At 37.7% G+C, this 17,316-nt stretch overlaps 1 long non-coding RNA gene across 1 annotated transcript; it reads right to left on the reverse strand.

Annotated features, from left to right (window-relative positions):
• Window positions 1-7,956: 7,956 nt before the first annotated feature.
• LOC149418772 (uncharacterized) lies at window positions 7,957-11,129 on the reverse strand. Its single transcript, XR_016302993.1, has 3 exons — window positions 9,500-11,129; window positions 8,831-9,374; window positions 7,957-8,250 (listed from the first exon to the last, which is right to left on the reverse strand). It is a non-coding gene; the product is annotated as an uncharacterized LOC149418772 (long non-coding RNA).
• Window positions 11,130-17,316: the final 6,187 nt, after the last annotated feature.

Raw genomic sequence — 17,316 nt, forward strand, 5'->3', positions numbered from 1 at the left:
TATCTAAACGCAAAGGTATCGAAAAAAAATGGGGGAGGGGAAAATAATTGATGGAACCAATAATTGATTTATTTATTAAGCCCTAATATCCTTTTAAATCAATATTACAGTTGTATGCTTACAATGAAAGAGCAGTATATTGATTTAAACATTGTTTACACACTTTGTCATAATAAAAATGTATTCAATTTATTGGTTTATTCATAATTTAAGAAAATCAATACATAATAATATCATTGTGCCTCGCTATAGAGTGAGATTCTGAGTATCGCTCTGGTGAGGGACCACCATTCAGAATTGAACATTGCTTGAATTGGCTTAGTTATGTTTAGTGACTAGATCTGGAAAAGCCTCTTTACAGAAAAATTGACAAAATATAATTAAGACATAAAAATAAAACGAGTTATTTAATGTGTACAATAAACAGGGAAAAATGAGAATACCTGTGCATTTGTTAACATGCATATTTCAATGATCAGAATTGAAATATACATATTAAATGTCCACCGAACCTTATCATATAGAACCTTTGAGGACAACATAACATGAGACATGTCTCCCTTATCCCAGTAAAACGTAAGATATCATTAGACCAATCGAAAGAGTAACCTTCAGGCGGCAGAATCGAACGCATTGCAGCACTATCTACCTGGTCTTGTCTACTAAAGTCTATGGCCATAGCGGAGTTAGGTGAAACGTTGATAATATTATGATAAGGTATTGGTGGCATGCAGAAGGTATGCTCATCGCTCTCTTCGTGGTCGACGTCGCTCGCTTCGTCATCCTCGTCGCTCGATCTGTCCATATCCATTTCTGAAACAACAGAAAACCCAAATTAATTTAATGTGTCTATATTACGATAACCCACTGCCTCTGGTACGGCTTATGACTCGCAATACGATGGTCGCGGGATCAAATCAAATAAATTATATTTGAATAATTAGTGTTATTTTCACACAAAATTCATTTAAAATAGTATATATTATATTTGCGGCACGTTCCAGAGTGGAAGATACCCATAGTATCGCCCTGGTGTAAGACCCCATTCAGAATTGAAACGTTGCTTGAAATGGCTTTAGCCGTGTTTGGTGACCAGTTCTGAATAGCCAGGTACTTTTCCACCTCCCTCTTCCACACCTCCTTCCCCTCCCCGCTACCTTCAGCCTCACAACATACCCCGATTGGGGATGCCATAGTCTCACTGGCTCCAGCTGAGGCTCTTGTGAGGTATTCATATAAAAAAAAAAATAAAAAGTTAATCAAATACTTGAGGCGGGCAATGTCAGGAGTCAGAATAGCACAGTCAGGTAGGTATGGAATGAAGAAAAGAGTGTGTGTGCCAAGATCGAGTTGCATGGTGGTTCATCCTCTCTGCCTACCCCTGCAGGGAAATGGCGTGAAGGTAAGTTAGTTAGTTTTATAACTCACGGTTTCCAAGTACAGACTCTTCTAGTACAGCTGCCTCGTCCACGTTACTGTTTCTGCCCATGTCTGACTCTGAAATAAAAGATAACACAAATTTACAGTAGAATTTGGATATAATGACTTTGCATTTAACGGTCTACTGTTTTAAGTGACGATAATGTAAACTCTAGTAAGGTTTCATAGCTTTTAGTAGGAAAACGTATCCGTTTAAAGTGACCAACTACGTAAAGCGACCTATTTTAATGATAATTTGTCCGGTTACAAAACCCACCTACCAATACAGCCTCGCTTTTGACTAGGAAGCTCGACACAATGAGTCCCGTGAAGCGAAAGTGTTTTTTCAATTTAAGAAAAAAGTGCTGTATTACACCGTTTAGAAGCCGGTGAATCAAATGTAATCCTCGCAAAGAAGTTCGGCATGTCTCATTTCTCACTCTGCAATACCCGTTACAGAAAAAAAAAGATGTGTAATGATGCATCCACATCATAACAACAATACATTTTGTATGTTTGTGAGGTGGAATTTTTAAGTACTATGCTTATTTCCTGCCAATATACCAACAGTGAAACTGTGCTAGGGATATCAATATAAAATATAGATAATTGATTTTATATTGAGCCCCTGGTATGACATTTCAAAAAATAAACTCACCGTTCCCAAAGGCCGACAATTCTTCGTAGAATGGCACGTCCACCCACAGCTCGCTGTGGTAGCCGGCCTCCGGAGAGAAGAGTTCCCCACACTGGAGTTCCCCACTCCGCGATGTCCCAGGTAACGGCTCCGGAGATGCTGCACGGATTGGCATAATTGGTGCATTGGGAGCCGTTGATTGGGTCTGTGCAGGAGTGGACATCCACGGTGGTGGAACGGGTCGTGGCAACGGTGAAGGTGTCCCTTGTGAAAAGGGACACGTTGTTCTCTCCGGAGATGGAATTCTGAAAACATTTACATAAATCATATAAATTGTTCTCATTCACGTGTGAAACAGTAAGTACAGTATGTAAATAAACAATAAAATTAGAACTCTGTAAAATATGCACTGAATGTGCCAAATGCACAGAGCGCTGATCTTACCAACTCTCACTGTAAGAGTGGAACGCTGTCGGGAAAAAACAATAATATTGTATCAAGCATCTAAATACGATTACTTACTTTTGTTTAGTTTTTCTTGGAGGTGCGGTAGGGAGCAAAATGCGCGCCGCCTGCTTCTTGAATTTTCGGCTTTCCAGCTCTAGCCGGAAGGAAGCAGGCAGGGCCCTAACAGCCTTTAGGGCCTTGACGCGATCCTCTCGCACCAGTAGCAAAGCAGGGTCGCTGTTTAAATAAATACAAATATATGATGAGTTCAACGGCCACAGCAAAGTACTTTCATAAAAAAACATTAAAAAATACTAACACTCCAGACGAGGCTGCAATTGCAGCTCTGCGTTGACGTCCACGTGCAGGTAGTCCGGCACCAGCTGGTACGGCACCAGCTGGTGGTCCGGCACCAGCTGGTACGGCACCAGCTGGTGGTCCGGCACCAGCTGGTAGTCCGGCACCAGCTCGTACCCCACCTCTCCCTCTTCCTCTACCTCCTCTTGCAGTCAGCACCACTCTTTATATTTTAAATTGAAAACACTTAATGTAAGTACTTAAATGTTTAAATTTTGTTAAATATTGCACTAATATAAAATTTGAAAATAATTATTTAAACCAGGGTCGTGGAGTGCTCCCTTTCCCTGGACGACAGCTGTTTCTGCACAAATTTGGTAAAAGTAAACAAATTAATTGATTATACAACTAAATGACTAAATTTTTATTGTGTGACGAAGGCTTTACACCATTTTACATCTAAAAAAGAGTTGACTTTTTGACATATGACTTAAAATAATTGGTTAGCAAATATCTGTATTAATAATGAACCAATTCAAATAAAACTTATATATAATATCTCTTTGTTTTGAATCACTCTGATGGAATATCTATTTTCAAATGCGCGAGTGCAGTATTTATGAAATTATTGTAAATCAAAAACAGATGACGTCTTCAGTGGACGAATTTTTACACAAAAACTTCCACCAAAACAATATATTAGAAACAAACGAATTAAAAACGCATTTCAAAGATAGATAAGTCAATCATGATTACACAGATATATAATTATGCGTTAAAAACCCAATAAATTAATTACTTACGGCATTTTAGGAAGAGACCAAAATTTCGTGAAATGTTGAAAAGTTATTATTTTGTTTTCTGGCAGGACGCCATAAAAAACCGCGAAAACTCGTTAAATAACACTTCAAAGACAACGGATAAGTTCATAGACATAAAGAGAATATATTATCAGCTATTCAATAAAACAAGTAGCTGGCCATGGAAACGTTTTAAATAATTACAATAAATATTTTACGAATGGTAGAAAAATCGGTCCATTTTTGGACCGATATCAATCGCAGAAAAATAAAAGTGGTCGATTTTTCGACCGAAATCGTTCCAGTGGTTATAAAATTCTTAAGTTGAAGGTCGATTCTATCGCTCATTGTTTGTAATAATTGTTCTTTGAAGCTTTCAAATTTTTGATCCATATCACTTTTTGGGGGCATTTTTTAAAGATGGTTTTGTATTTGAGTTTAGTTATTTTAAATAGACAGATATTTCTTGTATGCGAGGTTTCTTGATTTTATTGGAATAATAAAAATAAATATGTTTCGCAATTTGTTTGAAACAATTTATGTATTTAGTTCCATCTGTTGACGAATAGCGAAAAACATTAATTTATTTTATTTTTTGTTTAATTCCTGCACGTTTTTCTGCCCTCTGTGGTCAAGTAGCGATATGTATGTAGACAGTTCAGCATAGGCAATACAAAAATTACATTTACTGAAATTTCGTTGCTTCAACTTGTCATTTGACAACTTCTTCAACTCTGCAGCTACTTTATGCTGATTAAATAAACTTTTTATACTGATTAAATAAACTTTTTCACTCAATTCCGCTATTTTAATACGGAGCAAACACTACTCGCAAAAATATTTCTTGTGCGCCGGCGCACGAGTCACAGCTGAGAGGTACTACATCGATTGTCCGAAACTCAATTTTTTGGCACCACGTAAAAGTTTTAGGAACACATTTCACGAAGGTTATCAACATGTCTGACCTATCAAACCCCCCATATTCTTATTATAATTTACTCTACAACTGGGTTTTACTATTGGATCCTTTGTTTTCCGATTCACTTTTCCTGTTTCTACCATTGAAGCGTTGTGTGGTGTGGTCAGCATATGAACGTCCCTTTTATCATGCCATTCGATTGCAAGTAGGCACCCAGATTTTTTGCTTTCCATGTCTCCTTTTTTTACATCACCAAATGGTGGTAAACATTTTCTCGTCTTTTTAACAGTGCCACAAGCATTAGTGGTTTTACTGTGCAAATAACTAGTTAAAAAAGGGCTCGTATACCAGTTATCTGTGTATGCTGTGTGGCCCTTTCCTAAATAGTCAGCCAATAATGACACCACAGCTTTCCCAGAAACAATCATTTGCTTCGATATGCCTTCTTCCACATTTGGTATTGTTGGGGACGGAAAAGCACCGTCGCACCGCGGAAATGCAACAGGAGTGGAAAGTTCGGATATGCCGACTTACCTTTTCTATTATTCCACGGTTTTCTTTCCTTTGCGCTGGTTCATAAACAAATCACTAAATTTCACCACAATGCGCGAGCTCACGATGGCTTTAATTTTTCAACACGGTCGATAAAGGGGGCTCCGTAATCAAACGTTGTTGACAGGACGATTTTTTTAACTCAACTAAAGTTCAACTAAGTCGGCATGGGAGGTAGGAGTTGGGTCGATGGGCAACAATCATTTCACAAAGGAGATCAAAAGGAAAGGTGTAGGTAGCACGATGCTTAGGTGCCAACAGGTATGTCAATGTCCATTTTAGCGCCACATAAATGACAAATTGTAAAATGAAACCAGTTTTACAATCGCATAAAACAAATAGTTTTACACCAAATCAATGCCTTTTTGCTGGAAGATATTGCTTAATTGATAATCTACCTTTGAATAATACCAAAGATTCGTCAATGCACAAATTCTTGTATGAATAAAAGAATTTTTTAAACTGACTGCACACAATAACCACAAATCTCTTATTTTGAATGTCGTATCGCCCCTTTTTTGTTTTTCATTATCTGAAAAATAGATAAATACCGATCTCTTGATATGGTTTCTCCAAATATTGGCGATGAAATTAGCTTGTCCAATATTGACCGATTTTTCCCTTCTTGCTTCTTGCCATTAGCTTAGTTAGGGCAATGAACACTTACATTTCCTCTGTATCAACATTTTTCCATTTATGTAAACTCGAATTTGGAGCAAATACTTTTTGTGATTTTACAGTATCAAAATATCTGTTGGTTTCGGTTGTAATGCAACCCACGACAGTTTTATTTAGGAAAAGCTCAAAAAATTCAACTTCACTACTCTCCTGATTGAGTTCACAATCTCTTAAACCAGATTGTTGATAATTGTATTAATCAGGTTGGAAATTAATTCCATTTTCCCATATTGGGGAGAAATTTATATCAGGGGAGGAATGTTCTTCCAAACCAGAAATGTCAATTTCACTATCTCCATTTTCTGATGATTCATCTATCTCTCCAAATCTTCTGGAACATAGTCTTCATCATCACTCATGGAAAAGTCCGAATCACAATCTAACACAAAGTTTTCGATGTCTTCGTTATTCATTTTTAAGAATTAAAAATCCAAACTACTTATCTAAAATTATTGGAGATAATAAAAAATGGACCATAGAAGAATATGCACCGCAACGGAATATTTTTGAAGACACCCGAAGAATAAATGTTCCTAAATAAAATGGTATATCTAAAGTACTCACTTTACTAATGTAAATATTTACAAGATTATCTATGACAGCAACGGGACGACACGCGTGTATACATTTATCTGCGAAGTAATTAAAAAGAAACTTACCACTGTCGTCTCTATTTACATAGCCGTGCTGTAGATTTAGCGGGAAGTCAAATTTCAAAGTAAAGAGGCCTATTTCCCCAAGAAGCAAAGACATCATTCCAGCTCTGATTTAAAAGGTTCTAATGAATTTAATTTAAAGTGAAGGCACGGATATTTCATATTTATAAATACTTACCTATTTTACCTATGCAAATCGTTTTGATTCATATTAATGAATACATACTCGCCTAAATCCTATGGGTAAAAAGATATATATTTACTGTGGGAAGTAGATATTTTAGAATTTCATGGATAAATAGTAAAAGAATTTTTTGTACAAGTATATATTTTATTACATTATACACAATACAGTACAATTTTTCATGGATAAATAGGAAAAGAATTTTTTGTACAAGTATATATTTTATTACATTATACACAATACAGTACAATTTTTCATGGATAAATAGGAAAAGAATTTTTTGTACAAGTATATATTTTATTAAAATTATCCAAGGGAGATATTTGTTTGAACATATTTTGGTTCACCCGATTATTGTCAGTAATAATGCAAGTGACCGTAAAGCCAAGTTTTTGAACAAAATTTAAAACATTTAAGGTGATTGTATTCAAATCACTGCCAGAAATAGAACTAACTGGCATCAGTCGAACGACTTCTTTTAAACCACCAAAACATGAAGTGAAAAAACATCATAAAACATTGCACTGTTTTTGCTATTTTTGAGGAATCATTTGATGCAAAACCTGTAAGTTTATTGGATTTATAAGTAATACAACTACTTATGTAAATTTCATCAATCAATAAGGAAACAAACTTTTCACGCTCCGAAAGCTCCTTTACTATATTTTTAAAATATAAATTATTTGAAGAATCAGGTGAAACATCAAACGACGAAGAAATGCTTTGTAAATACCTTTTATGTGGCAAAATAAAAAAATCTTTAATTAATCTGTAACATGTAGGAGACCTCGAGTAAATCCAAAGATTAAAGTGGTAGTACTACATATATCATCTCCTTTTTGATGTTAATAAACTAACCTGATCTAAAAGTAGTTCTAAAGAGTTTTTAAATTCACATTCAAGACTACTGGCAGCGTCTAGTGCGGACTTTAAATAAATATGAGCTTTTAATAAATGATTATTTACAGTATTCTGACTCTTGTCTTCATAATTAACATTGTCATCTATATTAATATTATGATAACGTTCCAACAAATTTTCTAATTGTGACCATAAACTCAATATCATAGTTTTGGGGAATAACCACTTCAATTCACTATGAGAAAGTTCATTTGTTCCGACAAATACTTTGATATTCAGATTATGGTCAACTACAACTTGAGAACTTAAATATAAATGTTTATCTACATTGTCAAAGTTTGTGGCGTATAAATATGTTATGTCATTTATAGTTTTTACATTCCACTCACCGAGTTTAATTTTTATTTGCATATTTCCAACAAAATCACTATTGTGTCACTTTGAAAGAAAAGTTCAACTTGTTCCTCGTGTCGGTGTTTTATTTTTAACTTCCTATTTTCGGGATTCACTCTATCCAGTGCCTTTTTCTTTGTTAAATAACTTGGCAAACCTTTAAAAATACTTGCTGTAGCTCCGATGGCCAATTTTGGTTTTTTAGGGTGCGATATAATATCCTTTTTGTCAAAATGATTGATGCAGCGAAAGCACCTGGAATCCAATTTTTGCGAGGAATGGCCCTGATCCATGACTGTCTGCGTTCTTCCTCCGCTGGAAATTTGAAGATGGTAACCTGCTCCTTCCTTCTTCAGAGAACTGGTGTGATTTGCTTTGCATCCGGGAACACAGCACTTATGAGGCATCTGAAAATAATATCCACTAATAAATATACTACGTATTTTCAAAACAAATCAAATTTCACTTTGAAAACAAATCAACAATCGAGTTGAAACGAAGTATCATTTCCAAGTGCCTACTAAAAACGTGGCGGCTTATGAATTACCCTATTATTCTCTCAGAAAGCTCTACACATGTTATTACATAGTACTCTATTATGTAGATTATATTATATTATCTAGTAAATTACACCATTTCTAATGATAATCTGTACAGATCCAAAGCTAAGCGTCAACCGCCATTATGAAAGTTGTTGAAAACATTATTTACTACGTTAAAATTGTAAATATATTTAAAATGTCTTACCTTAACGATCGTATATAACCACCAACGTATTGTTTTACAAAAATGAAGTATAAATATTGCAGAAACGTGATTTAAAATGTTAAATAACTGCTTCAATCAGTTGCACACACTTTCCAGATGCCTACAACATCCATACTGGCGCATAGAAAAAAGCTACCACGAAGTCCCAAAAACAGGACTCTTTGAATGTCAGTTGGTTTTCTACAGAACGGCCTTCTATAGAGACGGCAGTAAACTTACCCTTGTTGTTTGTTATCCAGGAATGCCTAGAACAGTGTTTGGAGTTAAGGTCGCCTGTTATTATTGTGGGTAGTGTGCTATCTAGAAGTTTGTCGAGGTCGAGGGTGAGGGAGGGGTTTTGAAGAATCGTCTATTGCGGACAAGCCTCGTATCATTGGCCCAGTAAAGGTGGAATGCCGGATACTTAAGGATACCCATCATGATGTGCATTCCTAGCAATCGTTTCATTTCATTGACCGAGGTGTTCACGCTGGTGCTATTCTCTTGAACTGAATACAAATTTGTCTGCTCAACAATATTTTTTATAATATTTTCATCTATGAAACATAAAAAATATTGTAGAGCAGACATATCCAGTGGTGGGTTTGAGAAAGTAACATCACAGTAAGAGTCCACATGATCGACATCTTTCTTGATCCACCGTAGATCGGTTCTCCGTCCATGGCAAGCTGAGGCTTCACTGGACTGTCCTTGTGGACAGCCCAGTGTGTATGGTGCAGGACTCTGGCTCGCCTTCCACTGGTTGCTGCCTCTCTTCCAAAGTCTATAATTAAAAAAAAATATACTTTATGGTTTTATTTAAAACACAAATTTGTTCATACTTAAATCAACATCAAACGCAATAATCGCTGTAATATAACAATAAGAAATAATGACAAAAGTACTTACATGGACTTCCACATCCATTCCAAGAGCTTGGCTCAATGCCTCCACATTGGTTTCCTCTGCAGCATTCTGGAAATCTTCTAAATATTCAACAGACCAGCCCTCTTCATCTTCCAACTCCACGTCGGAAATATCTCCTTCCAGTATCACGGTGATCTCCTCATGTGTCAAACCACGATGCTCCATCTATAAAAATGATTGAAATAAGTTAAAGTCTACCGGAAAATAATAAAATAAATTAATATATCTTGAGAGAATCAAATAAAAACAAGTAAAACAATATTAAAGGCCAAAGAAAGATTTCTATGAAAAACATCCACGAACAACCAAAGTGCCAGCTCAGGAACATGAATGTTATTACTGAAAACCAAATGAAAAACCAATGTTTTTAAGGCCCTTTCCATTCCTGTGAGTTGAGCACATGCCGGCGTGAGGGAATTGAGCTCGCAATTTACTTCTAACTCTTTGAATCCCGGTTCTGCTGCATATTCTTTTAATGCCTTTGCGTAGCGTACATTACACCAACCGGGAGTATCTGTCTGTATACAACATAGCATCTGTCGGTGCTCCCATTAACGGTTCCTTTAATGCAACTGTGGGATCCGGCACATGAAAAATAATTATTTTCAACAGAAATATGCGATATCTTACCTTTAAAATAATGTTGAAATCTGAGAAATGTCAAACCGTTAAAAGCTGCCAAACACGCGTTTTTAATTCGAAATAACAGTAATATTATGTGTTGCCAGTACGAGATTTGTTCTATTCCTTATAAGCAATATCTTCCTCAAGCGATATGCAAAATACGGGGCTATTTGTTTCGTAAAATCAAGAGAAAAATTTTTTTTTCCTTCGTGTTCCACCAGAAGCACTCTGGTAAGGAAAGGGTTAAGGCAAAGAGAAAGAAAGAATATCTTTTTTCGGTCAAAGTTTAAAGTAACCCATGCTAGGTACATACAGGAGCTTCTCATTTGGGCGCTAGATGGCACTGGACCCGCCACGATTACGGATTACGAATCGCCCCATATTTTTGGAGGGGCATTGTCCAAATGACCTCCTTACAAGAGCCGCCCCTGTCGCAAGCGATTTTTCTCCTTGATGAGCGTTAAAAGGTAGTCAGGAAGCGTGATCGTGTATGAGTCTACTTCTTTGAGAGGTATTAATGTGTTTTGAGCATGTTGTATGATTTCCGTGAGAGTGCTAGTAGCCTTATCGATTTCTTGAGGTGATCGCAGAGTTCCTGATGTCAGATGTATCCATTCGTTAATTTCCTTCTTGAATCCTTCCCAGTCCTCCACAGGGCTCCTTGAAATCATGCCTCCTACAGTGAAGCTCATGGGGCAGGAGGTCCGATAACAGCTCTTCTAACGTGCACAGTGGCGAGATCGATTTGACATTTTTCTCGAGTACGATGTCTAGCGTACTGGGGTAATTTGCGCGCGGCACGTAGAACGTCGGTTTGTCCGGTGCCATTATCGAGTAGTTATGTTTCTGCATATGCGTGAAGAGTGTTGTTCCATTCGCGTTCCATTCTGTGTAGTTATTCCAGTAGTTGTGTTTGGCGTTCAGATCACCTCCTATCACAACAATGGGTCACAAATTGAACAATTTGTTTAAATCTTCTCTCACGAGATTATTGCTCTTATTGCAGTAGACGGCAATGATGGTATTCGCTTTATCCTCTATGATGACTTCGATAATTGTGGCTTCAGTATGCTTCAACTTGGAGTGGGGATTCTTGTAGATGTGATGGATTGACAAACGAATATGGCGGTTCCTCCGCCTTTTCCCTCCAGTTATCAGAGTTGTGGGCGCCTCGGGCTACTGTCATGCATGTTGTTCCGGTTGCGGATCTTGTGGTGACGCCAGCAGGGATTCTGTTACGCCCTTTCTTCAGCAGCTGTCGTGATTTTAGATTGAGAGTCGCTGGGGCCAGTTTAAATACAATATTATTACTAGTACTTTTCTACTATTACTAGTACTCTTGAAAATTATTATCTATTGCCGGCAGGTATAAACCTCTGACAAAGTAGAGGCGCCCGGAAGTAATTTAATACACAAACCAGATAAAGCGGTATGGATGAACTAAATGACCGTCTCAGGCGGCGGTCAGCTTGCTTCTCTATTAAAGAAAGCAATCACTTAATTTCATATTAGTTTCCTGCTAATGGTAGCCAATTATTGTCACATAATTGAATCCGGATTGCTTCTATCCATTTCTTAATTTTTTCCCGTTTGTGGGGAAACCTAAGTGAAAATAAGACAATTTAAGTATAATTATCAGAATACATATAGAAAATATTTATCCCTTCGCCACTCATATCAGGAATACCAACAAAAGAAAATGTCATGAAAGTTCGGTGTCAGGCTGACAGCTCCAGGTTAGGACGCTCTGTATAGAGTCCTGGATGACCTGCCTTTGTTGGAGCGCCACGTGAGTAATTGCTGCAAAGGTCCTTTCCATTCCTGTGAGTTGAGCACATGCCGGCGTGAGGGAATTGAGCTCGCAATTTACTTCTAACTCTTTGAATCCCGGTTCTGCTGCATATTCTTTTAATGCCTTTGCGTAGCGTACATTACACCAACCGGGAGTATCTGTCTGTATACAACATAGCATCTGTCGGTGCTCCCATTAACGGTTCCTTTAATGCAACTGTGGGATCCGGCACATGAAAAATCGGAGCAGCGGATGTACCACAAGCACTGGTGCCTGGCGCGTCTATAGGGTTTGACAAAGACTCGCCGTCTATTTCAGAACCCTAAAACTCACTCGCGTCAGAATTACCGTCCAGACGCTAGGGTAATAATACTATCAGATACATATAGAAAATATTTAAACCTTCGTTTTCACTCCATACTTGGACAACACCTTCCATAGCTTTTTCCTGTTGACTCGGTTGTATGCTTTTTGTAGATCTACAAAGGCACAGAAAAGTTTCTGGATTTTTGCCAGAGACTTCTCAGTGAGCATACACAATGAGAATATCTGGTCCATGCACCCCCTTCCACTCATAAAAGCACCTTGTACATCCCATATTTTATCCTTTGTTTCCTTTCTTACCCTTTCAATCAAAATTCTACCATACAGCTTGCCAACTGAACTTAGCAGGCTAATAGCCCTATGATTCCCACATTCCATACGTCACCCTTTACCTTTGTATAATGGCATGATCACAGCCCTTCTCCAATCTAAAGGCGAGTAAGCCTCCTTTAAACATTGGTTAAAAAGATTGCACAACCATGTGAGAATTATACGCCTATCTCCTTTAAAATATTCAGCAGCAATATTGTCGAAACCGACAGCCTTACCATTCTTCATACATTTAATCAATCTTTTTATCTCATCCATGCTGATTTCGGTAACATTCACTCCATCTTCATTCAAATCTGATTCGCCGCTGGATTCACTGTCACTCAGGTCGCTTTCGAAGACTTCCTCGAAATACCGTCCATTACTTGGATCGTCCATTTCCTTCTCATTAAATCTCATCTCTGCACAATTCACATACTTACTTCTCACATTATCGTTTTTCTATTTTGACTCTTGTTGGAGTTGAAAGAGGTTTACTCTCGACACTACCAGAAAGTGGTCAGTTTCAACCTCAGCCCCTCTGAAAACTCTTCTGTCCTCGGTAATGGTTCTCAACCTAGAGTCAATTACTACAAAATCAATCTCTCATTTCCTCTTTCCCACATATATTGGTGGATACCTTTATGATCGAAGAAAGTATTTGACACAAACAGGTTCCACTCTAAACATACTTCATTCAACAAACCAGTATGTGTTCTGTTCCCGTTGTCATTTGTTCTTTTTTAAGTTTGGCAATGTGATGGATAGCGAACCTCATTGACATCTTTGTCGGCCATTCCCTTCCAAGGACTACTTATAAAAACTTAACATACCGTTACACACAATTATTTATTAACGCCCTTTTTGGGGCCTTTTAAAAAACATACTTATTTATACACTTTATAGCACGTGTAAAAACAATAACAAACAGCTAAATGTAATATTTAACTTAATCCTAAACTTAACCAAAAAAACGGTTCAAGGATGGCTAAACAGATAAACTACCACTAAAAATAGATATTTTATCACTGTATAATTGTTTTAAATCACTCCATTTAGAAAGCAAAACAATGGGCGCGGGTTCAGTCCGATTTCATCCTTCCACGTGCTCAGGGGCACGAGCGGCGGGGAGCGAGAGCTGCCGCTGGGGTTGCAGGAGTCGCCAAATGACTCTCTTCTTGTGCGGGGGGAGATTCAGAGAAACAACGATTCTGTGGCCGAAGCAATGGACAGGTCATATGACCCACATACATGGCCCACAGTCTGTAACGGCATGGTATGCGGGGTTTGCAGTATTGGTGCGGGTGGGCGAGGGGCACGGGGCAAGGGCCGAAGGGATGACCACATCTGGTGAATGTTCAATATGCTGGTCTCGTGTTATAGACACTGAATTCACACTATATCTTAGGATTAACAATATTATTTGTTACCTATTCTTAAAATCTGTAATTACGTCCACACTAGTCACAGTAAAATTAGTTTTTAGTACACTTACGCAACAAAAGACAGTAAGGAACATTTATTGACACTTTTAAGGGCGAAATAAATGAAATATCCCTCGTAATTATCGAAGAAAGACGAGAACGACCAAAACACGTCAGACTTTTTTTTTTATTTAAGTACATAAAACAGGCATGGTGCCCAAGAATTTACATACATGGATGTTTAAATACATAATAACAACTTTAAATTTACATACATGGATGTTTAAATACATAATAACAACAAAAATAGTAACAAAATGAATAAGCTAAATATGCGGAAGTAAATAACAAATAAGAATGGGTAAAAGGTAAATACAAATATGTTCATAAACGATTTGTTATTGTCACACCTGTACTGGTGAGACAATGATTAGGTAGGTACAATGTTGCTTCTCATTAAATAAAGGGTTTCATCACAATATCAGCTTAATATGATTAAAGGTAATACATTTTTTTTGAAGTGTTTAAATTGGTCATTAAAAATGTCTATTACATTATTAGAGCCATGTATAATGTTATAACTTCTTAATGTTCGCGGTACAGGGGAAAAATATCCTGTATTTGTGTGGTAGGCTTTAATATAGAAAATGTCGTTCATCCTCCTTGTTGATTTTCTTGATGGAATATTGATGTTAATTTGGGATAAAATGTTTGGTGACTCTTGTTGAAGTTGATACCATTTTCACTTTAGAGCGCCAACCGCGAAACAGGTTTACTCTCGACACTACCAGAAAGTGATCAGTTTCAACCTTAGCCCCTCTAAAAACTATTGTGTCCTCAGTAACGGCTTTCAACCTAGAGTCAATTACTACAAAATCAATAATTGACCTCTCATTTCCTCTTTGCCACGTATATTGGTGGATACCTTTATGATGAAAGAAAGTATTCGACACAAAAAGTTCCACTCCAAACATACTTCAAGTATTCTGTTCCCGTTGTCATTCGTTCTTTTATCCCCAAACATACGTAAGGTCGATTCAAAACCGTCACTTCTAATTCCTACCCACCTATTCAACCAACATATATATTCACTATAATCTATAAAATGCCGCACTCATATCAAGAACAGACATCAAACCCAACTTAACTGCTTCCATTCCGATGATCAAGTCTGAAATAACCCGCAAAAGAACAGTTTCCATTGAATGAAACCGTCGATATGCGTATTGATTTTTGGCAAACAGACCAGCGGAGTTCAAGTACACCACCAATTGTTTGGCAACGATTTTCTCCAGCTGTTTTGTTAGGAATGGTAATAATAATAAATAATAATAATACTTGGATGACTTGCATAGCGCCGTTTTTGTGCAAAAACACCTCAAGGGCGCTGTAAGGTAGGTAGGCTATCGGTAGGTTGGATATTGGCCTGTAATTATCTGTATTATCAGTATCAAGATTTTGTTTTTTTAATATCGGTGTAGTAATTGATTTTTTAAGTGTTCCCGGTAGAAGTGAATTTACTAGAGAATTCTGGATAATTGCGGTAATTACAGGTGCTATATCCGGAAGATATTATTTTGAGAGCCAGGTCGGTACGGGGTCTTGAGCGCATTGCTTGTTTGGGCAAGACTTCACAGCACGTATGACATCTTCTTCCGTTACTGCTGCAAAAGTGGTGAAGTTACCAGAGAGCGGACTTGTTGCTGCGACAGAAGGCAGTCCTACCCCACTGAGGGCCCAAATTTTTCATCTTTACTTCTAAAATATGTCGCAAGACTATCTGCTTCAAGAGAGGAATCAACCTCGATGTTGCTCTCTTCCTACAAAGTCTTTATATTTAGCCACAGTTTTCGAGGGTCCTTTTCTGACTCAATTTGCTCACACCAAAAGTTTGATTTTTTCTGCGTTATTTCTTCCTTGTAAGCATTTGGCTTCGCAATCCAAAGTTTCCGATTGCTGAAAGTCGGGTTTCGTCTGTAAAACCTCAAATTTCCGCATTTCCCTTTTCTTCTTGAGACATTCAGCATCGAACCATTTGCAGCAATTTGGAATGCGGCATACCTTTGACCGGTCGGTGGCTGAGTTGACATCGCGTTTGGATCTCACCCAGGTTTATTGTGTTCAATTCCTCGACTGGCTAAGTCCTTCATCACAACACAAGCAACATTTTCCGCTTACTGTGGTGGTAGTAAGACATTTTAAAATATTGTCAGGTTATTCGTAACCCGGGAATGTTTATCTATCTTAAAAAAAAACCTCTGTGAAAGTACATTTTTGTCAAGTAAAGCCATTAGCTTAGAATTATAAAGAATTACTAAAGTGGCAATCGACACCCTTTTAATTATTCAGAGGATCATGATTATTTAACATGGGAGTAAAATAATCCAAGATGAGATGTCTCCTTGGATTATTGACTGCATCATCAGGTTGAATTATTTGTTCCTCTATCACGTCAAATTCTTGTTCTCTATCTAACTGAAAGGGCTCATCGTTCATTCTCACTGCCACATTGTGCAACACAGCACATGCCACTATAATAGCTGTGGTGCGTTCCATAGACAGTGTTATTTTCCTCCGCAGTACAGGGAACCTACTTTTCAAAACCCCAAAACACCGCTCTACAACATTTCTGCTGCGAATTTGGAATTCGTTGTAAAGGTTTTCCGCTGGGGTGTTTGTTCGTGCCAGAGGTGTAAACAAATAAGGCGTATTTTGATAGCCACTGTCACCTAACAGAACACCGTTGCCGAACTCGCCATTTTCAAATCTCGCCTTTATGAGGGAATTATTAAAAATAGTTTGATCATGGCTGGATCCAGGCCAACGGGCTACAATGTCTCGTATCATTAACTCTGCATCACAGATGACTTGCACATTCATGGAGAAAACACCTTTTCTATTTTATTTATTTATTTATTATTGGATAATTTGTATAGCGCCGCTTTTGTGAGATATCACCTCAGGGGCGCTTTACAGTTGATGCAGGTATTACAGAAAATATAAATATTACAAAAATAGAGTGAAGTTAAGTTAAGTAAAATGAAGTAAAGGAACAGGTGACACGAAGATAGAAGATGGAGACTCTGCAGCAAGAATCCCAGGTGGTGAAGAAACTGGTCCAGCTGCTGCAGCGAAAGAGTCCACCGCGTCCACCAACAGTGCCAGCACGAGGTTCGTCATCCGTCCAGGTATGTGTCTGCTGCTAATAAAGCGCTGACACACTATCCTCTCACAGATACCAGACCTTGGCAGCACCGCTGTGACGTTCTACGAAGATAGAAGATGGAGACTCTGCAGCAAGAATCCTAAGTGGTGAAGGAACTGGA

This window comes from Hesperophylax consimilis, chromosome 13, assembly GCF_061612785.1.
Source record: "Hesperophylax consimilis isolate HC1 chromosome 13, BYU_Hcon_1.0, whole genome shotgun sequence".
Lineage (NCBI taxonomy): Eukaryota > Metazoa > Arthropoda > Insecta > Trichoptera > Limnephilidae > Hesperophylax > Hesperophylax consimilis.